The following is a 23757-nucleotide window of genomic DNA, read 5'->3' on the forward strand; positions in this document are numbered from 1 at the left end:
AGGACCCAAGTGTTGTATCAGGTCGTCCCTCCATCTCGTTCTTGGCCTTTCTTTTGACCTCTCTGTATATATTAGATTAAAACCTTGTCAACATTTTTTTGTGACTTGTCTAAAAATATTTCAGCATTAATGTTTCCTATAATCACATTCTATTACGTTGCACTTGAAACATTTGGACCGAATTATATTCATGGTAATGCTTTGATATTAACAGTTTAAAGGTTCGTATTGATCATGATGCTGAAAATACACTCGGTCCCAACATGTTTCTCATCGTTAATTCATGGAGATTCCTTTTATAAATTCATTTTCCAGATAACGATTGTGGTTCTTCAACGTTCTGTGACATAGCAGAAGAAACATGGGGTAAGTTATATAAGACACCTCCAGCAAACCTATGCAATAGAAGTAGTACACACAAAAAAGTCATCAGCAGAAACAAAAGACACTTGTTGAAAATTATGGTTCCACTTGGATTTCACTCAAAAATGCATAAATTGTGATATCACTTCAGCAATTCTTTTTAGATAACTAAAATATAAGAAGTCTCTATATTTCTTTGTTATCCATATGAATAATATCGAAGTAAAATAACTTGTTATTTTGCTATTTAATGTACACTTAGGGAACTTCATTAAATATTAAAAGAAATATATATTTAACTTTAAAAAGCTGTCATCGACGAAACAAATTGTTTGAAAACAATGTTATCTTATGACCGACTCATTTTTTATCACTTCCTGTTTCTGTATATCCGTTACTGAATAGCGTTTCTTAAAAAATTAAAACAATGTTCTTGACAATGAAGACCTCAGATAAAAAACAATATTCCTGTTAGGTGCCAACTTAGCAGAGCATAAAATTAAGAGTTTATTTTAAGTTCATCCATATAAAACATTTTATTATTCAAAAATAAAGAAGGAAATAGAGATGAAAAATAATAAGAAAAAAGAGTATATTCTCATTTGCTGTACTCTTTTTGTCTCTTTTCAATATAAAAATATATAATTCCCTCTTTAAGAACAAACTAGAAAGAAGCTTGGTTAGGCACAAACGAGATTAATCTTTTGACGAGCACCTGCTGAAGTACACGAAAATGGTGTGTGCATACTTTCACGGGACACTTGGGGAACTAGGAGTCATATAAGGATGCCTCTCAAGCAAGGTTTTATGCCTCGTCATCCAAGAATCTGCACCAAAAATGTATGATGCAGTTCAGCATGGGCACAGTTATAAAGATGAATAGTCTACACTCAAGCTTTCTTAATGAAATAGCGTGCCACATAAAGGATGTCCAGCAGAGAAGATTGTTTCATCGATGACCATGTGGATTCCTCGAATGATGATGCATGAAAGATCGCGAAACACTTTTTAGAAAGTGATGCACCTTACGAACCAAGACAGGATGCATTGAGTGATACGCCTGAAGAGAGCGCCATGGAAGAGGTACCTAAGACCGTACGATTAAGAAAAGGCACAGAACAGAAGCAGCCAATCTGTCAATTTTTAGTCTACAGACTCGACATTTTATATACAGGGTACTGAGATTGGAGAAAATCGATGTGATCGGTTTTTGGCCAGAAATTTGGCGATTAAGGGGGGTCAAAGTTCAACGATTTGTCTTTTGAGAACTCTACCAAACTCCTCCGACAATTTTGGGTCTACGCACTTGAAATTTTAGATATAGGTTCCTTGAACATGGATCTAACTTAATAACTTGTATTGAGCCAAAAACAATAAATATTAAGGGGTCATAATAGGGGTCAAAACTAAAAAAATTGACCTCTGCGGTCTCTTCCAAATTACTCAGACAATTTCTGGTCTAAACATTTGAAATTTTACATAAATGGTATTCAGAGATAGGGCAAGCTTTTTAATTGGTTTGGGTCGAAAATTTTTAGTTACCAATCTATAAATGTATGTATGTATGTATGTATGTATGTTTGCATGTCTGCCTTAAACTTTCAATAGAGGCGACGGATTTTTACAAGATCAGTATCGTTTTAAAGTTCGACCTTTCATACGACAAATATCCGAAAATTGGCTAAAAACATTAATATCTTCACCTTCAACTAGGCACTTTTATACAGTGGGGGGGGGGTCACTTTTTTTGCCGATATTTTTTAAAGTTATCCTCTCCTTTAGATTGTCTAGCCTTAATTTTAAAAAAATGTTGCTTCCCGTTTGGCGGTGGTCGTAACAGCATAAACGTTAGGTTTTAACCCGACCTTTTCCTCTTTGTGGTACGGGTTCGAGCCTGCCTTCCTACTACCACTTTTTTTTTTTTTGCTCAACATACACATCCAAACACCCGGGAAACGCTGGGCTGAAATGCTAGTATATATATATATATATATATATATATATATATATATATATATATATATATATATATAAGTAAATGTCTGTCTGTCTGTATGTCTACATTTCCCTACGCAATAACTCTGTCAATTTTAAGCCTACAGACTCAAAATTTGATATACAGGATATTAAGATTTGGGAAAATCGATGTGATCGGTTTTCGGCCAGAAATTTGACGATTAAGGGGTCAAACTTCAACGATTTGTCTTTTGAGAACTCTACCAAACTCCTCCTACAATTTTCGGTCTAAACACTTGAAAGTTTAGATAAAGATTCCTTGGACATGGATCTAACTTAATAACTTAATTTAAGCCCTAAACAATAAATGTTAAGGCGTCATAATAGGGGTCAAAGTTAAAAAGTTTTTAAAAATGTCGCTTCCAATTTGGCGGTGATCGTAGCAGCATAGACGTCGGCTTTTTACTCCGGTCTTTTCCTTCTTCATGGTACGGGTTCGAGCCTACCTTCTTACTACCACTTTTTTTTTTTTTTTTTTTTTTTTCAACAGACACATCTAAACACCCGGGCAACGTCGGGCTGAAATGTCAGTATATTTATAAAATAAGTTGCTGAATAATTTCTAGAATAATTTAGTATATGAAAAGTTATGTGTGTCTGCACAGCTAGAGAGAAATGGGTGAAGGAGAAAGAGGGATTGGGGAGATAAATAGAGAGAAAAAATGAAATACTTATGTTTTTTATGTTTTTTATATGTTTTTTTAGAGTTGCAAACAATCCAAAAAGACTTGTCACTTTTTCTCATAAGACAAAACTTCATATTGATTTCTGTTGAGAAATAAGTTATTTCTCAACATATAACTTATTATAAAATATATAGTAATTGATAGGTTTGCCGATTAAGATATGAATGTAGTACATGACACCAGCTCATCATATGGAAATGGATAAAGAAAAGATGAAAAGTCACAAAAGAGAGTGACAGGAATACGAGAACTCGATTAAATGAATAGAAAGGTTTTATCGCTGATAAGAAAAATGAATAGAAGAAATTAACACCATGTTTCACATTGAAATGTTCTAAACAAAATATAGTTGAGTTATGGATTGATGCAAAAAAAAAAATATCGCTGTGTTTTAAGAAATAGACTTTTAAGATTGCATTCCCCAATCTATGTTATATAGAATCCCATTAATAGATTAAGCCTTGTAAATAAATTAATGCATTGATTTGATCAGGATTTATTTCTTGTGTATTATTCAAATTTCTGAAACCTACATTTAAAAGTATATTTCATACGAACTATTCTAGCAAAAATAGGACTTGAATAATGCCTATGATATACGATGGAAAAAAAACACTATTCACTCTTTATTATAGATTGGAATATTTCTTTCCGAGTTCATTGGGTAAGTCTGAAGTAGTTACTATTTGTTTTTTTGCTTCTCCTCGCCACTTAAAATAGTTTCGTCCGGGAAGGTGAAGAATCTAATAGGTTTTGCTTACTTTTGCATGGTTAGATGAAAGTGCATTTAGTTATATGTACGTATGTATGTGTGTGTGTGTGTGTGTGTGTATGTATATATATATATATATATATATATATATATATATATATATATATATATATATACATGGAGATAGATAGATAGATAAATAGATAGGCAAATGTTAGCGAGGAAAATATACAGAGTATATATACTCCATGGACGAAATCATTAAATACACATTATATTATTATAGAATACAGCATGACTCTCTATGTGTGTGTGTGTGCGTTATACAAGGTTACTTCTTAGTGGAAGTGAGTGGTTCTGTAGATAACAGTGTTATTGAATGAAATGTTTAACTTATCTATCGGGTTAGGAGCATAGACAACGACAAAGAAAAATTAGATCCTTATCGGTTTCATTTTTTATGCATCCAGGTTTAAGAATGAAATTCAATCGCTTTTGTGAAGCCAACCAAATATTTTTATTATTCTCATACTGTACATTCATATTAACCATTGTTAACATATATTTAGATTACAGCATAATATATTATGTGTACATTTGTTTTGTATGGTTATATTAACACTGCTTAATATGGAAGTACATTATGATAATAAAAAGAATTTGTTGGCTACACAAAAGCGATTGCATTTCATTCTTAAACCTTCATGCATAAAACATGAAACCGATAAGGATCTAATTTTTCTTTGTCGTTGTCATTATATATATATATACTAGCAAAGCGCCCACCATTGCTCGGTTGTAAAATACACTGAAACATGATATTTTGATTAACGTAGTTTTCGTATTCATTATTATATTATATTGGTCTCCATATATATAGTCATGATTTAAAAAGTTTTTAAAAAATTACTTGGACGCAAGAATCGAAACCAAACGTTTAGCTTACAATTTATTTTTTCCTCTGCCGTTAATGACTGAGCTATATATTTGCTCCAAGGCTAAAAATTAAAACATGAACCAATATCTACTACGGTATGCATGCATGTTTGTAATGCCGTTGTTCGACATTCGCCTATCAAATTTCATTTTTTTTTTTTTTAATTTTCACACTTTTTACAGATTTTACCGGGCTAAACAACAAATATAAAGTTTCCTATCGCTTCAAATACTTTATATGTGAAGTTTCATGCCTGTAGATGAAAAACAGTAAAAGGAGTTTGGTAGGCAAAATTTTTTAAACAAATATATATACACGTATATAAATATGCATATAAAGAGTTTTGTGTTTACTATAAACTTTTTATGCAAATATTACACAAGCATATATCATGTAAAATATTTGCATCAATATAATAATATGTAATGATCATCCCATATTACACAAGCATATATCATTTGCATCAATATAATAATATGTAATGATCATCCCATAAAAAACCCGAAAAAAGTAATAGGGAATTAATCAAAATGAATGTTTAAAAGAATATGCAAATTAGATCTTTTGCTAGTGAATGCAATTCCAGGACTCATATATAAGAAAATTGTATTTTCTTTTTAAATAAACAGAAAAAAGCGTTGAGTTCGGCTGTGTTTTCGTTTGCTGCTGTCCAGAGACCGGCTGCCGGTCCCTGTTGGGCGGGTGAGCCTTGTTTTTATTTTTCTGCCTCCCCGCGAGGCCATTATTGACTGTCTTGTTTACGAATTATTTCAGGTTGTCTCTTTTTCCGACTCGACCGGTCTGCATCTGAGGTGGTTGTTCGAAGTCATATCCAACGGAAACTTCAGCCGGGCCAACCGGGAAGAAGACGCAGAGGAGGAGGGTAACTTGGCCGGGCTCCGGTGCAGACATGTCTAGCCCGGGGTCCGAAGCCACCTCTGAGCACAGGATTAGGCCTTGGAAAAAAAAATTCTACCGCCACGTGGTCCGAGTTCCGACCCCTCGCCTAACCCGGTTTCTGGCGTTCGTGTCCCCGACACGCCCGCCGGTTCAGGCCCAGTAGACAGACCACTAGGATGGATTAGTGTTGACCCCCGCACAAAACTCGGTTTTGTGCCCCGCACCGCTAATTTAGGGGAATCGTTTGCGTTAGGCAGCGACTCTCACGTAACTAGTCGTACTGCTGTTCCCGGCAGTAATAGTAGTAGCAGTAGATTTAGGCCAGCTGAAAGAGGTGTTCCGACTCGGTGGAATCACCCGAGGAAGAGGGCTTTAACTGTCAGCCCTCCCGCCCATGGGAGAACGGACCCCCTAGGGTCGGGAATTAAACCAGCAACCTCTGGAGATATCTCAATATGGAGAAGCACCGAGTCGGAACAGACGTTTTCGAACGGGTTGCCAGACGACAGGGAAGAGGCCATAAATATGTTAACGCTTTTAGACGAACAGTTGAACGCCGCGAAGCAAGCCGACATAGAATTTAGTAGCAGCGACAGTAGCGCTGATGAATGCAACAGACAAGAACTGCTACTACGACAAGCGAGAAAGTCGCGTCAACGAAGAAAGGGGGCTGCTCAGACTGAAAGAGAGAATGGGGCAGCTAGTGCCACAGCCACAAAAAAACCGGCACTGACCCCTAAACCGTCGTCCCCAAGGGAGAAGCCGGGAGAGTGGCCGACGTTGCCAGGGAGTTCACAAACAATAGACTCGTCCGGTTCTATTATTGCCCCGGGACAGAAATCACCGCTGTTAACAGTGTCACAGACAACACCGCAGACGGCCGCGGCGGCAGTGGTAAAAGACTGGGGCCCCCAGTCGCAACTAACTACCGGGGATTACCGCCGGTTATTCGATACAAAATATAAGGATTTGACCGACGGAAATGTTATTAGAGTAGAACCGAAAACTATGAAAGAACTTTCAAAGAGAATAATATCGTTAGTCTCCATAGACACAAAGAAACGAGCGCTAACCGGTGTGCCGAAAGACGACATGGCGAAAATTCTGGGGGAATTAAATATCCCCGCAACCTATATCTGCCGTAGAAGCTATGCAGTGTGGGATTTACTACTGCCCAAAGAGGAAGACGCCGCCAATATTTTCAAATCGGAACACATGTGGCGACATATTCGACTTAAGCCGGAATATTTAAGTAAGAACGTGTCTATTTTGGGAGTCCCCTGTATTCTCGGCCCTGAGCAATTAGGGGCCTTTATGAGTCAATATGGGGACGTAGAGTCCGTCATTCCTGTCCGTGGTCCCCGTAACCTTATGGTAGGGGACTACAACCTAAAAATGCGTGTTGACAAGGAAGGATTACAAAACATCCCCCCCATGCTCAGGTGCGACATATGGTCGATGAGCATTATAGTAGAAGGTCGCAGGCCCCACTGTTGGAATTGTCAACAGCAGGGCCATATGGCACGGGAATGTCCGAAAAGAAACCCACAGACAGTAGTAGTAGTAGCAAAGCCGGCGGCAGTGGTACCAGCAGCCCCTGAGAAGCTAACCGGAGGGGGCAAAGAAGCAACAACGTCGGACGGCTGGACTACAGTGGTAAAGAAGAATGGCAGAACCACCAAGACCCCCTCCACAAGAGAGCAGCCCCCTGAGGTACAAGGTCAGCCGGTTCCCACAGTGTCGTCAACGGTCTCTTCCACCAACGTTACCACTAAAGAAGTTGTTAGCGGCCAGAAAAGAATGCATCCGGTCTCCTCGTCTGACTCAGAAGGGGAGCACGATAAGGAAACGGCTACTGTGATAGAGTACCAAGTGCCGAAAAAAGAAACTAAAAAGAAGGCGAGAAAAAACAAGGAGGCAGGGTCCCGTTCCCCGTCCCCTATGAATGTAGAGAAGACTGTCTCTACGGTGCAGCCACCCAAAACCCCTACCCTAACCTCATCGGCTGAACCAAAATCCCCATCCCTTTTCGATACCCCCCCAACCGGTGCCCGCTCGTTGTCCCGGGAGAAGCCGGCGACAAAAACCAACAGCGGTAGAAGAGCCGCCTCTGTATCTCCTGTAAGGAGTGAAAAGACGAAAAAGCTCCCCTACCTTCCTGGAGACCGGATTTGCGAAGTAGACCCCCTTCACGCTGACACGTATATAACGCAGCGCCATAGGGGCCTGATTAAGCCGCTTAGAGAAATGAAAATAATCGATGGGAAAAGTGTTACCAACCCTAAAAACTTCCCAGACGCCCCCCTAGTCATGACCTTTGTGCGCCATACAAAAACTGGACGCACGAAGGCCATGTGGAATATGATCGACGACGCCAGGGGGGCGATTCCAGATTTAAAGTTGGTGGAAGAGAGGCATGACTCCCTCGATCAGCTGGCGCCGAGATGCGAAGGTAGGGTTCCTATTTACGTCCACCCTTGTTTGTATAGGGCCCTTAAATTAACGTTTCCCCTGGATGTCGGAGGTATTGCGCGAGACGGACGAGTAACGTCCGAGTTGCTTTCGGGCAACCTCGCCCAGTCCTGCGGCACCCTTTCTAGCAAAGACTTTAGGTCGGTGGTTGCGGATATCTAGACACAATGGCCACGTCCTTGAGCTTGTGTAGTTTGAACGTTAGGGGCATGAGGTGCCGAAGCAAAGCCGCTAGGGTACTGAGGGACCTCATGTCGATGAATATAGATGTGGCTGCGTTACAGGAGACTCACTACGATTGCGTTGACGATCATCGGGTGCTGGAGGGGCATTATGATGTCTTTTCAACATACGGTGATAGTCAAAGTAGGGGGGTTTCTTTGTTAGTTAGGCGCACCCTTTCTGCAACGGTTAGCGTTGTTCACGCGGATGCTGATGGTAGACTGATCGTGGCCGATGTTGCCGTGGCAAATAGAGCGTTTCGAGTCGTCGTGGTGTATGCGCCCAATTGCGTACGGGAGCGGGTTTCCTTTTTCCGGCGGTTGGAGGTGTTTCTCGGGGGTTCGGAACGGTTAATACTAGTGGGTGATTGGAATGCCATCCTTGACCCCAGGGCAGATAAGGTGGGCGGGACTAGCGGGACGGATGGGTGTGAAACCAGTCTGTCGGACCTGATGGCTAGATGCGATCTGGTAGACAGGTATCGGGTGGATCACCCGGGGCGGGAGACGTGGACGTGGCTCTCTAGCAGGCCTTCCGCTTCAAGTACTTACTTGGATCGGTTGTTAGTTAGAAGAGGCAACATAGAATACATATCTTGTCCCACGTTCCACTGGTTAGGCCACTCTGACCACAAACTACTTGTGGCCAGGTTAGACTTAGATAGCAACCCCAAGTTAGCTGGGTACTGGAAGTTAAATACCTCCCTACTGGAGATAGGTGACTTTCGGGAAAGGCTAACTAAACACATACAGAAGGGATTAGTGGGGGCGGTTACCGGGAGTAAGTGGTGGGTAAACGCCAAATCTAGCATTAGAGACTTCTCTGTCAAATATGGCCAACGCCTCGCGCTAGATAGGGCCAAGGCAGAGAAGCGTCTAGAGGATAGACTATCCCGGGCGGTGGCTGGGGGGGATTCCCTAGAAATAGGGTTAGCTAAGGCGGATCTGAGTCGTTTGGCTAGCGAGCGATATCAGGGCCAGGTAGTTAGGGCTAGAATTAAAAAGATGCCCAACGAAGCTGTGAATGTTGACAAAGCCGAACGAGTCTATTCGCTCGGGTGCAAATCGGATAACTACATTCGTAAAATTCAGAGCCCGGAAGGGGACTCCTTAGTGTCGGCTCGGGGGATTTGCGAGCGGTTTCGAGTGCACTTTGAAGATCTCTTTGCGCAGCTGTCCAGGCTCCGCGTCCAGGAGTTTGGCAACTATTTAGCTGGCTCGCCCCGCCTGGAGGCGGCCCGAGCGGCTGGTTGCGATGGTCGGGTTACAGAGTGTGAGGTCATAGCTGCTATGAAGCAGGTCGCCTATAACAGATCACCAGGACTGGATGGACTACCCTACGAACTTTACTTGAGGATGTCGCACATGTTTGTTCCGATTCTGACGGGTGGGTTTAACCACTGGTTTGACACGGGATCTATCCCGAGTCAGGTTACCAAAGGAGTGGTCACACTTCTGAAGAAGAACGACACACATGTTGGGGGGATAGATGATTTTAGGCCAATCACGTTGCTGAATACGGATTTAAAAATCCTGGCCCGAGTGCTGGCGAATCGTTTGCAGATTGTTATCGCTGACTTGGTCGAACCGGATCAGAATTACGCTGTGAAGGGAAGATCAATTCAAAATAATTTGCATTTGATACGTACAGTCATAGAAAATTTAGAAGACGACACTGAAGCCGCGCTGATTAATTTGGATCAGTCCAAGGCGTTTGATAGGGTGGATCATCGTTTCCTGATGGCTGTTTTAGAGACCGCCGGATTTGGATCCGGCTTCTGCAGATGGATTTCCATTTTGTACGCTCGGCCGACGGCAGTTGTGCAGGTCAACGGGGTGCGGTCGGCGCCGTTCGCGGTTTCTCGGTCGGTGCGACAGGGGTGTCCGTTGTCGCCCTTGCTGTATGTCCTCGCGCTGGAACCATTCCTTAGGAAAGTGAGGACCAGGGTGGCTGGACCGGCCCTGCGCGGAATTGCTCTTCCTGGCGGTGCGCGAGCCAGGGTTTCCGCGTTTGCCGATGATGTCACCGTATTTGTTTCGAGCGTCGTTGATATTATTACGGTGATTAAGGCTCTCAAGCGTTATGAACAAGTTACAGGGGCCGTAGTCAATCTCAGCAAATCCGTTGGCCTGAGGTTGGCCGCTTGGCGGGGCTCGAATGCTTTGCCTGGCGCATTTGTCTGGACGGATGGCCCGGTCCGTATTCTGGGTGTTTGGTTTGGACCCGGTCTATGTCTAGATAAGAACTGGTCGGAAGTACAGAGCAAGGTCGAAGCGTCTGTCAGGGTTTGGCTTCGAAGGGGATTGTCCCTTAAAGGTAGGGCGGAGGCATGCGCCACTTATGTGTTTCCGCTGATCCTTTACCGATTGGCTGTACTTCCTCTGCCTGCGGTCCGCATGACGGCCTTAACGCGTGCGCTTTTCTTACTGTTGTGGAATGAGCGACGGCCGCTTGTCCGTAGACAGGTCTGCACTCAACGTCTTGAAGATGGGGGCCTGGGGATGCCTGACCTGGCTAGCCACAAAAATGCCGAAAGGTTGGCGTTCCTGGGTAGAACTCTGATTGAGGAGTCTGATTGGGGTCCCGCGGTCGGTGCAGCTTTTCCCGACCTTATCCCCAATCATTTAATTGAATGCCAAAGAAGGCCGAGAGGGCAATCAAGATTCTTCAACGAATGCCGAAATGCGCTTAGAGCGATGCCAGGGTCCTTGGACCTTGCACAGCCTAGAAGGGCATTATATCGGGGATTAGTGGTGGGGACCTCTTCGGACCCGCTTGGGGAGCGGCTGCAGCTGTCGGAGGGGGAGGTTCGCTCTCTGTGGAATTGGGCGCCAGGCCGGGGATACCTTAACAATTCCGAATTTTCCCTGACCTGGCGATTGGTTAGAAACGCTCTACCCCTCAATGACATATTGTTTAGAATTGGTATGGTATTTAGTCCCTTTTGTCCACGGTGCGACGAAGATAGCTTAAAAACCGTAGAACATGCTTTTTATACTTGTTCCAAGCTCCGTGAATTCTGGGAGTATGTCAGTGAGGTCACGGCTCGCATCGTCCCCGATCAGGTGACGATCCTGGATTTAGCATCCGTTGTCTACAACGCAGATCCCTTGTGGCCTAGGGAGGAACGAATGGTGTTCCTAGCGACCTTGGCCGTAGCTAGACTGGTAGTGTGGGTTTCACGCATAGAGATAGGGCGTGGGGGGGGAGCCACCTTCTCATCGGGATCTGATTTTGTATTTTAAACACCAACTTAAAATCAAAATCAGATGCGATAGAAGGAGGTTATCTCGCTCACAGTTTAGTAGGAGGTGGATTCACACCGCTAGTTTATGTGCGTTTGTACGAAACAAGCTTGAGTACGTGTTCCCTGCCTAGGCATGGCACACGCCGACCGTAAAAGCAACCCCCAGACCAGATCAAGATAATCCCGTAGTGGATCAGTCCCTTAGCTAGTTGGTATAAATGAGTTCCATGTCCCCAATTTTTATTTTTAGGTGTTAGGATACCTCCAAAGAAGCCCAGTCCTGATTAATTTATTTTAGTCCCAACCCGTCCCGATGTTATTTTTCTTGGAGGTCACCGAATATCCCTTCCCCCCCCCTTTATTTTGTCCGTAGCTGTGCCCACTCCCTCTTAGGAAGTGCTCCCTTGTTTTCGGCCGATACCGGAAAACAGGAAGCATTTCAAAATCAAATAGGTAAGGGTGGGTCAATACTAACACATTCACCGTTTAACGTTTTATTTGGTTCATTTATTTTTTATTACTGTTATTTTTCTTTATTTTGGGGTGTTTTTAAGGCTCTTATTATCCCCGCCCATCATCCGCATATATCATACACATCACAATTTCATCCGCATATATCATACACATCACAATCTCCATTTTGTCATTATTTCATTGTAAATATAAAGTCAAAAAAAAAAAAAAAAAAAAAAAAAAAAAAAAAATTGTACATATTGTCATCTGGGGCTTTAAGTAGATCCAACCCCTAGAGTGAATGCGGTATTGTGGTGATTGCAACTAGTGATAGGGAATAGACAAGTGGACGACCCCCGACACCCATCTTCCCCCCCACACCCTTTTTGGCCTCATGCCACATTTAAAAAGAATTAGTTGCCTGTTTTATATAATTTTAACCCTAAAATTCTGTAAAATTTGTGATTTTTCTTCTTAAATAAATATTTAAATAAACAGAAAAAAGGTTCCCCTTTTTTCTTCTTGGCCTGCGGGCCAAGATCTTTTTTCTGTTATAAAAGTGTAGTATCTGTTCCGGCAGATACTGCAAAGACCATATGTAGTGGCAACCCCACATTTAAGACCATTGCTCTAGAGCAATCAGTTTTGGTCAATGTAGGGGAAACTCTTTATACCAATTGTCACTATCCAGTGAATACTCTCGGGGGGGGGGGGGGGCTGGTCCTTCTTCCTCTCACTCTTCACATTAAAAAACTCTTCATACCAATTGTCACTATCCAGTGAATACTCTCGGGGGGGGGGGGGCTGGTCCTTCTTCCTCTCACTCTTCTCATTAAAAAACTCTTCATACCAATTGTCACTATCCAGTGAATACTCTCGGGGGGGGGGGGGGCTGGTCCTTCTTCCTCTCACTCTTCACATTAAAAAACTCTTCATACCAATTGTCACTATCCAGTGAATACTCTCGGGGGGGGGGGGGGGGAACTGGTCCTTCTTCCTCTCACTCTTCACATTAAAAAACTCTTCATACCAATTGTCACTATCCAGTGAATACTCTCGGGGGGGGGGGCTGGTCCTTCTTCCTCTCACTCTTCACATTAAAAAACTCTTCATACCAATTGTCACTATCCAGTGAATACTCTCGGGGGGGGGGGGGCTGGTCCTTCTTCCTCTCACTCTTCACATTAAAAAACTCTTCATACCAATTGTCACTATCCAGTGAATACTCTCGGGGGGGGGGGGCTGGTCCTTCTTCCTCTCACTCTTCACATTAAAAAACTCTTCATACCAATTGTCACTATCCAGTGAATACTCTCGGGGGGGGGGGGGGGCTGGTCCTTCTTCCTCTCACTCTTCACATTAAAAAACTCTTCATACCAATTGTCACTATCCAGTGAATACTCTCGGGGGGGGGGGGGACTGGTCCTTCTTCCTCTCACTCTTCACATTAAAAAACTCTTCATACCAATTGTCACTATCCAGTGAATACTCTCGGGGGGGGGGGGGCTGGTCCTTCTTCCTCTCACTCTTCACATTAAAAAACTCTTCATACCAATTGTCACTATCCAGTGAATACTCTCGGGGGGGGGGGGCTGGTCCTTCTTCCTCTCACTCTTCACATTAAAAAACTCTTCATACCAATTGTCACTATCCAGTGAATACTCTCGGGGGGGGGGGGGCTGGTCCTTCTTCCTCTCACTCTTCACATTAAAAAACTCTTCATACCAATTGTCACTATCCAGTGAATACTCTCGGGGGGGGGGGGGGGCTGGTCCTTCTTCCTCTCACTCTTCCACATTAAAAAACTCTTCATACCAATTGTCACTATCCAGTGAATACTCTCGGTGGGGGGGGGGGCTGGTCCTTCTTCCTCTCACTCTTCACATTAAAAAACTCTTCATACCAATTGTCACTATCCAGTGAATACTCTCGGGGGGGGGGGGGCTGGTCCTTCTTCCTCTCACTCTTCACATTAAAAAACTCTTCATACCAATTGTCACTATCCAGTGAATACTCTCGGGGGGGGGGCTGGTCCTTCTTCCTCTCACTCTTCACATTAAAAAACTCTTCATACCAATTGTCACTATCCAGTGAATACTCTCGGGGGGGGGGGGGGCTGGTCCTTCTTCCTCTCACTCTTCACATTAAAAAACTCTTCATACCAATTGTCACTATCCAGTGAATACTCTCGGGGGGGGGGGCTGGTCCTTCTTCCTCTCACTCTTCACATTAAAAAACTCTTCATACCAATTGTCACTATCCAGTGAATACTCTCGGGGGGGGGGGGCTGGTCCTTCTTCCTCTCACTCTTCACATTAAAAAACTCTTCATACCAATTGTCACTATCCAGTGAATACTCTCGGGGGGGGGGGGCTGGTCCTTCTTCCTCTCACTCTTCACATTAAAAAACTCTTCATACCAATTGTCACTATCCAGTGAATACTCTCGGGGGGGGGGGGCTGGTCCTTCTTCCTCTCACTCTTAACATTAAAAAACTCTTCATACCAATTGTCACTATCCAGTGAATACTCTCGGGGGGGGAGGGGGCTGGTCCTTCTTCCTCTCACTCTTCACATTAAAAAACTCTTCATACCAATTGTCACTATCCAGTGAATACTCTCGGGGGGGGGGGGGGCTGGTCCTTCTTCCTCTCACTCTTCACATTAAAAAACTCTTCATACCAATTGTCACTATCCAGTGAATACTCTCGGGGGGGGGGGGCTGGTCCTTCTTCCTCTCACTCTTCACATTAAAAAACTCTTCATACCAATTGTCACTATCCAGTGAATACTCTCGGGGGGGGGGGGGCTGGTCCTTCTTCCTCTCACTCTTCACATTAAAAAACTCTTCATACCAATTGTCACTATCCAGTGAATACTCTCGGGGGGGGGGGGCTGGTCCTTCTTCCTCTCACTCTTCACATTAAAAAACTCTTCATACCAATTGTCACTATCCAGTGAATACTCTCGGGGGGGGGGGGCTGGTCCTTCTTCCTCTCACTCTTCACATTAAAAAACTCTTCATACCAATTGTCACTATCCAGTGAATACTCTCGGGGGGGGGGGGGGCTGGTCCTTCTTCCTCTCACTCTTCACATTAAAAAACTCTTCATACCAATTGTCACTATCCAGTGAATACTCTCGGGGGGGGGGGGGCTGGTCCTTCTTCCTCTCACTCTTCACATTAAAAAACTCTTCATACCAATTGTCACTATCCAGTGAATACTCTCGGGGGGGGGGGGGGGCTGGTCCTTCTTCCTCTCACTCTTCACATTAAAAAACTCTTCATACCAATTGTCACTATCCAGTGAATACTCTCGGGGGGGGGGGGCTGGTCCTTCTTCCTCTCACTCTTCACATTAAAAAACTCTTCATACCAATTGTCACTATCCAGTGAATACTCTCGGGGGGGGGGGGCTGGTCCTTCTTCCTCTCACTCTTCACATTAAAAAACTCTTCATACCAATTGTCACTATCCAGTGAATACTCTCGGGGGGGGGGGGGGGGGGGGGCTGGTCCTTCTTCCTCTCACTCTTCACATTAAAAAACTCTTCATACCAATTGTCACTATCCAGTGAATACTCTCGGGGGGGGGGCTGGTCCTTCTTCCTCTCACTCTTCACATTAAAAAACTCTTCATACCAATTGTCACTATCCAGTGAATACTCTCGGGGGGGGGGGGGGGCTGGTCCTTCTTCCTCTCACTCTTCACATTAAAAAACTCTTCATACCAATTGTCACTATCCAGTGAATACTCTCGGGGGGGGGGGCTGGTCCTTCTTCCTCTCACTCTTCACATTAAAAAACTCTTCATACCAAATGTCACTATCCAGTGAATACTCTCGGGGGGGGGGGGCTGGTCCTTCTTCCTCTCACTCTTCACATTAAAAAACTCTTCATACCAATTGTCACTATCCAGTGAATACTCTCGGGGGGGGGGGGGCTGGTCCTTCTTCCTCTCACTCTTCACATTAAAAAACTCTTCATACCAATTGTCACTATCCAGTGAATACTCTCGGGGGGGGGGGGCTGGTCCTTCTTCCTCTCACTCTTCACATTAAAAAACTCTTCATACCAATTGTCACTATCCAGTGAATACTCTCGGGGGGGGGGGGGCTGGTCCTTCTTCCTCTCACTCTTCACATTAAAAAACTCTTCATACCAATTGTCACTATCCAGTGAATACTCTCGAGGGGGGGGGGTCCTTCTTCCTCTCACTCTTCACATTAAAAAACTCTTCATACCAATTGTCACTATCCAGTGAATACTCTCGGGGGGGGGGGGGGAACTGGTCCTTCTTCCTCTCACTCTTCACATTAAAAAACTCTTCATACCAATTGTCACTATCCAGTGAATACTCTCGGGGGGGGGGGAACTGGTCCTTCTTCCTCTCACTCTTCACATTAAAAAACTCTTCATACCAATTGTCACTATCCAGTGAATACTCTCGGGGGGGGGGGGCTGGTCCTTCTTCCTCTCACTCTTCACATTAAAAAACTCTTCATACCAATTGTCACTATCCAGTGAATACTCTCGGGGGGGGAGGCTGGTCCTTCTTCCTCTCACTCTTCACATTAAAAAACTCTTCATACCAATTGTCACTATCCAGTGAATACTCTCGGGGGGGGAGGCTGGTCCTTCTTCCTCTCACTCTTCACATTAAAAAACTCTTCATACCAATTGTCACTATCCAGTGAATACTCTCGGGGGGGGGGGGGGGGGAACTGGTCCTTCTTCCTCTCACTCTTCACATTAAAAAACTCTTCATACCAATTGTCACTATCCAGTGAATACTCTCGGGGGGGGGGGGCTCGTCCTTCTTCCTCTCACTCTTCACATTAAAAAACTCTTCATACCAATTGTCACTATCCAGTGAATACTCTCGGGGGGGGGGGGGCTGGTCCTTCTTCCTCTCACTCGTCACATTAAAAAACTCTTCATACCAATTGTCACTATCCAGTGGATACTCTCGGGGGGGGGGCTGGTCCTTCTTCCTCTCACTCTTCACATTAAAAAACTCTTTATACCAATTGTCACTATCCAGTGAATACTCTCGGGGGGGGGGGGCTGGTCCTTCTTCCTCTCACTCTTCACATTAAAAAACTCTTTATACCAATTGTCACTATCCAGTGAATACTCTCGGGGGGGGGGGGCTGGTCCTTCTTCCTCTCACTCTTCACATTAAAAAACTCTTCATACCAATTGTCACTATCCAGTGGATACTCTCGGGGGGGGGGGCTGGTCCTTCTTCCTCTCACTCTTCACATTAAAAAACTCTTCATACCAATTGTCACTATCCAGTGGATACTCTCGGGGGGGGGGGGCTGGTCCTTCTTCCTCTCACTCTTCACATTAAAAAACTCTTTATACCAATTGTCACTATCCAGTGAATACTCTCGGGGGGGGGGCTGGTCCTTCTTCCTCTCACTCTTCACATTAAAAAACTCTTCATACCAATTGTCACTATCCAGTGAATACTCTCGGGGGGGGGGGGGCGTGTCCTTCTTCCTCTCACTCTTCACATTAAAAAACTCTTCATACCAATTGTCACTATCCAGTGGATACTCTCGGGGGGGGGGGGCTGGTCCTTCTTCCTCTCACTCTTCACATTAAAAAACTCTTCATACCAATTGTCACTATCCAGTGAATACTCTCGGGGGGGGGGCTGGTCCTTCTTCCTCTCACTCTTCACATTAAAAAACTCTTCATACCAATTGTCACTATCCAGTGAATACTCTCGGGGGGGGGGGGCTGGTCCTTCTTCCTCTCACTCTTCACATTAAAAAACTCTTCATACCAATTGTCACTATCCAGTGAATACTCTCGGGGTGGGGGAACTGGTCCTTCTTCCTCTCACTCTTCACATTAAAAAACTCTTCATACCAATTGTCACTATCCAGTGAATACTCTCGGGGGGGGGGGGAACTGGTCCTTCTTCCTCTCACTCTTCACATTAAAAAAACGGCCCTGTGCCTAATTTGCTCAGTGGGGAAGCAAATAAATAACTAAATAACTAAATAAATAGAAAAAAGGCTTGCTTTTTTTTCTGTTGTTCTTGCCAAGATCAACTGGAACAATCGACCTCACCCGCCCTTCTTTCTGAGTTGGCCTTGAGCCTAAATTTTTTGTTCATTTTCCATTTTTGCATTTCTTTTTTCTGGTGAATAAAAAATTTAATATCGCAAAGTGTAGTATCTGTTCTGATGCTATATTTAAGTTAATTTATCTTAGTCAATGGAGGAGAAACCCTCTATACTGAGACAATTATTATTTTTGGTCCCTACCAGAGTGCTCCTTTTGCCTTTGGGGGGGGGGGCTGGGTTTCCCTTACATTAAAAACGACCTTGTGTCACATGTTGCTTTTGTGCAGAAACAAATAAATACTAATAAATAGAAAAATGATTTTTAATATGAATATCAATACACAAAAAAATTTAAACTCATAGGAATATATATATATATATATATATATATATATATTAGATAAATAGATAGATAGATATACAAGCAGGCCGCCTGGCATTGCCCAGTCATATGATACACTTAAATATGATATTTTAATTCATACAGATTTTGTATTTTTTATTATAAAGACAATTCTCTATCGCTGGTTATATTGAACTGATTATATAGTAGTGAGATCAAAACTTAATATATATATATATATATATATATATATATATATAATTATTTTTTTTTACTATAATAATTAAATACCTACAGACACTAGTGTTTCATCCTTTCGGGATTCTTCAGTGCAGGGTGTCACGATTACTACCAGTCGAACGATTCGAACCCCGCGACACGAGACATCTCTGGCTTGATTAGCGGAGGCCGTATCCATTAGGCTATTATTAACCGTGTGAAATAGCGTTGAATTTTAAACATTTTAATTTAAATGTTCATTACGTCAGACAGACAGTGATCAAATCGTTATACGATGATCTACGCATAAGAGCTAAATTGACCGACTTTTAATTCAACAGAAAGTGCTCAACGATAAGAAACGAATTTCTTAAAGGGGCTGTCATAATTATTTTTTTTACTATAATAATTAAATACCTACAGACACTAGTGTTTCATCCTTTCGGGATTCTTCAGTGCAGGGTGTCACGATTACTACAAGTCGAACGATTCGAACCCCGCGACACGAGACATCTCTGGCTCGATTAGCGGAGGCCGTATCCATTCGGCTATTATTAACCGTGTGAAATAGCGTTGAATTTTAAACATTTTAATTTAAATGTTCATTACGTCAGACAGACGTATATATATATATATATATACTAGCTGTACCCTGCCACGCGTTGCTGTGGCTCAATTTGGTGTAATGGGAAAATCATCATATTAAGAACGCCATATTAAAAATAGCTTTTGGAATGAATACCACAGTTCTCCCCACGTTAAGACTTTTTTGTTGTTGTTTTTTTGTAATAAATTGTTAGTTGAAACACATAATAGTTACCAAACACCATCCCCTCCCTATGGTAAGAATGGCTAAAGAAAATAACGGTTTTCTTTATAAAAACGTATCTGTATGTCACCTTAAAATTTCTTTAATGAAGTAAAAGCATTCATATATTTTTATAAAAATCAACTTCTTGTAAAAAAAAAAAGTGTATTTTCACTGTTAAAAGTTTTCTGGAAAAAAAGAAATCTTTATGCTAAAAAAAGCAAAACCCCAACAATCGACTGACGTATAATGTCACAATATTTTTTTTTTTTTTTTTTTTTTTTTTTGCAGATTTGCCGTTTAGTTGTACAAATAGCCTACAACCCTGTTATCAAAAAAAGGGACACGTTGGGTCGTCACCGGAATATATCAAGAAGTTTGTTTACGTATAATTTATTTTAGATTAAGCGTATTGTTTAACAAATAAAAGGATTAAATGTGTTTAATTTTATAATTTATTATTATTTTATAATTAAACATTTAAACATTAAACAATACAAATAATATGTTGTTTAACAAATAAAAAAGAAATGAAAAATGAAGTTTTAAAATGATTAAATGTGTTTTATTTTGTAATGTAAAATTTTTATTTTATAATTTAAAATATAAAACATTTAACAATACAAATAAGATTTTGGTTTGATTTTACATTTTATATTGCATTCGGATGCATATGATGATGCGTCTCCACAATATTTCAATATTTAACTTCATCTTCCATTATTTCTTTTCAAGAACAAAACCAACATTTTATTCATATTGTTTAATGTTTGATTTATAAATTATAAAAATAAAACACATTTAATCATTTTAAAAATTCATCTTTCATTATTTCTCTGTTTTATTTGTTAAACAACGTTAATTTTAATTAAATTTTAATCACAGGATGCTATTTTCAATAATCACGTAAATATAAACAACCTTTCTGTTTACGATATATGTACACCGGTGTGGACTCAACGTGTCCCTTTTTTTTTTTTTTTTTGATAACAGGGTTGGAGGCTATTTGTACAACTAAACGGCAAATCTGCCTTTTTTTTATAATTTCATACTATCTTATTGTTTAATAATAAATTGTTAGCTGTAGGTGAAAGCACCGTATAGTTACAAAACACCCTCCCCCTCGCCAATGTAAAAAATAAAAAAAAGTTATTTCAGCACAATACAAAAAATGCATAATAAACTGTACTTTCACCTAACAATTTGTAGTTTTAGTAATAAAAATAGAATTTTGGGTACTTATATATTTTTTGTTACTGTGCTGAAATAATAATGTTAATATCTTGAAAGGCATTCGTAACATGGGAAGTATAGTAAAAATAAAGAAAATAAAAAGATATCGTGAAAGTTTAATATAACCAGAAAAAAACTATGTAAAAATAGCGTTATATCAAAAATTCATAATCACCAAAATGTGGTTTAATTTTACAGGAGATATTGTTCCCGGGTGCATAAGATGGCAGATGGTAACCGTACTATGTTTACATATATTTTTTTAATATCTAATAAATGTAAGGTGGAAGCACAAAATAGTTAGAAAACACCATCACCTACTCCATAAGAATGGTTTTCCAAATAATAACAATATATTTCAGCACGGCACCAAAACTACATAAGCACCGAAAATTTCATTTTTGTTTGTCAATGTTTGTCATCTCTATATAAATAAAATGAACTCATTTTTTCCCGTCGGATTTTGACCTTAATAGGATAAAAAATCAAGATATTTCATGCAAATATAATATGCACAAACGGCAGAACAATATCTGAGGTGTGTTATAGGCTTATTATTTCTCAAATTCCTCGATAATCTTAGATTTCTATACTTTTTCTGCCGAGAAGTCACGGCCAAAATCGGTTAAGATCAATGGAAGTGGTAAAATATTTTCTCTCTAATAAATTCCTCCTCCCCCTGCCACCACTAACACCATTTGGGGATCGTTCACAAGGAGCAGTTGAGAAGAGAACACCGGTTTGGCTTCGTAGTTCTTTCATGTGAAGTTATTTAAAATCACTAAACTAAGTTGCAGTGCTCTGTGGCGTAGTGGTTAGCGTGCTGGACAATTCACATTATATTTTCACGTTCGCGCCGACCTACCGTAGTCGTTTTTTTTTTTGTTTTTTTTTTTCTCCTAAACAACTGGAATGGACTTTTCTTGGTGGGCGAACTGTTAACGTTGCAGATGTTTTTTTTTTTTTTCACACTTTATTTTCCTACTTTTACTCATGACTCCGGGTTTGATCCTTCCTACTTACCTACCATAACATTTTTTAAAACTCCCCCCCGTCCCGGAAACAAACACTCGGGCAACGCCGGGTACCCCCGCTAGTTCTAAATAAAATGAAAGACATGTAATCATTTCAAAACTTCATCTTGCAACTTTTGCTCGATACAGGTGACGACTTTTAAGAGTCCCTTTTAGTGATTACCTAGTGTGAGGATATATGTACAACTAAACGGCCAATTTGCCCTAAAAAATCCGGTATTATTTTACTTTAAGGCTTGTCTCACGTTCGTATATAAGAAAATAATGCTTTGTAGATTTATTTCGGTGGGCTAAAAACGAGTCTGCAGACCGTTTCCGTCGCAAAAAAAAGTAGTTTCCATGATATGAAGAAATTACTTTTTCGAAAAGTGGGTGATCACTTTGTGATGTAAATGTAACTTGGAATAAGCACCCACTTTGTGGCCATGTGAGAGAGCGGCATTTTTTGTGTATTTATTTTTGTTTGATTTCCTCTGCATGGTAATAACTCCTGGATTCTGGGACTATTTTCCATTTCACAGCCCTAGCCATCGTTTGCGCTACGTGTGAGCATAAATGAAGGCTGGTATATATGCACTCATATACCAAACGGGCTTGTCAAAAAAACCTTATATGCAATAAATACGAAAGAAAATGGCCCCTCTCTCAGGTGGCCAGAAAGTGAGTGCTCATGTTAAGTTAAATTTACATGGAAAAGTGATCACCAAGTTTTCGGAAAAGTAAATTCCTCGTATCATGTAAAGTAATTTTTGCGACAGAAATGGTTTACAGTTTCGTTTTTAGCACACCGAAATCCACAAAAAAATATTGTTATAAACGAACGTGAAATGGGCCTTTGGGGGAGAAAAGTTTGTAAACAGATATTGAAATATTGTAAATCGGAAGTCATCAACGCATGGTGCATGGGTAAAAATAGTTGCGTATTTACTGAAAATATGTTTATTTTATTTAATAAAAATTTCTGGGTTACTATTTTAACGATTTAAAAAAAAGTGTATTATAGTCAGAATCGGTATGTTTCGTCATTTCCAAATGGTAAACCGTAAGTATATTCGGTAATCAGCTCGGAAAAAATCGGAAATTTTCCTCAACGAATAAAAGTTTTTTGTTAATAAGGTAATATTTACTTTTTAAAATTTAAAAACACAGTTAGATGATAAAGATTCACTGTTATAAAATTTCACAGAAAACGGGATTGTAAATTTCTAGTTTATTGATTTTGAATAAACCAGACGTTCCATTTTTATATATATAGATATGTGCAAAAAAAAAAAAAAAAAAAAAAAAAAAAAAAAATTGGTAGTAGAAAGGTAGGTTTGAACCCGTACTGCGAAGGAGGAAAAGAACAGGAAAAAAATGTGGCATCTTTGCTGTTATGACCGCCGCCAAACCGGAAGTGATAAGTTATATATAAGACTAGACAATCGAAAAGAGGAGATGACTTTCGAAAATATCGGTGAAAAAAATGACCCCTCCCTGTAGAAAAGTGACCAGTTGAAGGTGAAGAAATTAATGATTTTTGGCCAATTTTTTGCTATTTGTCGTCTGAAGGGTCGAGCTTCAAAACGATACTGATCTTGTAAAAATCCGTCGCCTCTGGCGAAAGTTTTAGGTACACAGGCAAACATACATACATACATACATTTATATATTGGTAACTAAAAATTTTCGACCCAAACCGATTAAAAAGCTTGCCCTATCTCTGAATATCTTTTATGTAAAATTTCAAATGTTTAGACCAGAAATTGTCTGAGTAATTTGATAGAAACGGCAGATGTCAAATTTTTAAAACTTTGACCCCTATTGTGACCCCTTTACATTCATTGTTTTGGGCTCAAATCAAGTCATTAAGTTAGATCCATGTCCAAGGAACCTATATCTAAAATTTCAAGTGTTTAGACTTAAAATTGGCGTTGTAGTTTGGTAGAGTTCTCAAAAGACAAATCGTTGAATTTTGACTCCTTAACAGCCAAATTTCTGGCCGAAAACCGATTACAAAGATTTTCCCAAATCTCAGTACGCTGTATATC

General features: G+C 41.1%; 1 protein-coding gene across 1 annotated transcript in view; it reads left to right on the plus strand.

Annotated features, from left to right (window-relative positions):
* Positions 1–314: 314 nt before the first annotated feature.
* The window catches only part of LOC145254565 (dual specificity calcium/calmodulin-dependent 3',5'-cyclic nucleotide phosphodiesterase 1A-like), a 1571136-nt gene continuing 1547693 nt past the window's right edge, over positions 315–23757 (plus strand). Inside the window, exon 1 of the mRNA XM_080113160.1 lies at positions 315–366. The gene's annotated coding sequence lies outside the window, so the exon portion shown is untranslated. The remainder of the gene's footprint in view (positions 367–23757) is intronic.

This window comes from Euprymna scolopes, chromosome 30, assembly GCF_053919585.1.
Source record: "Euprymna scolopes isolate OS-2025 chromosome 30, ASM5391958v1, whole genome shotgun sequence".
NCBI classification, from domain to species: domain Eukaryota; kingdom Metazoa; phylum Mollusca; class Cephalopoda; order Sepiida; family Sepiolidae; genus Euprymna; species Euprymna scolopes.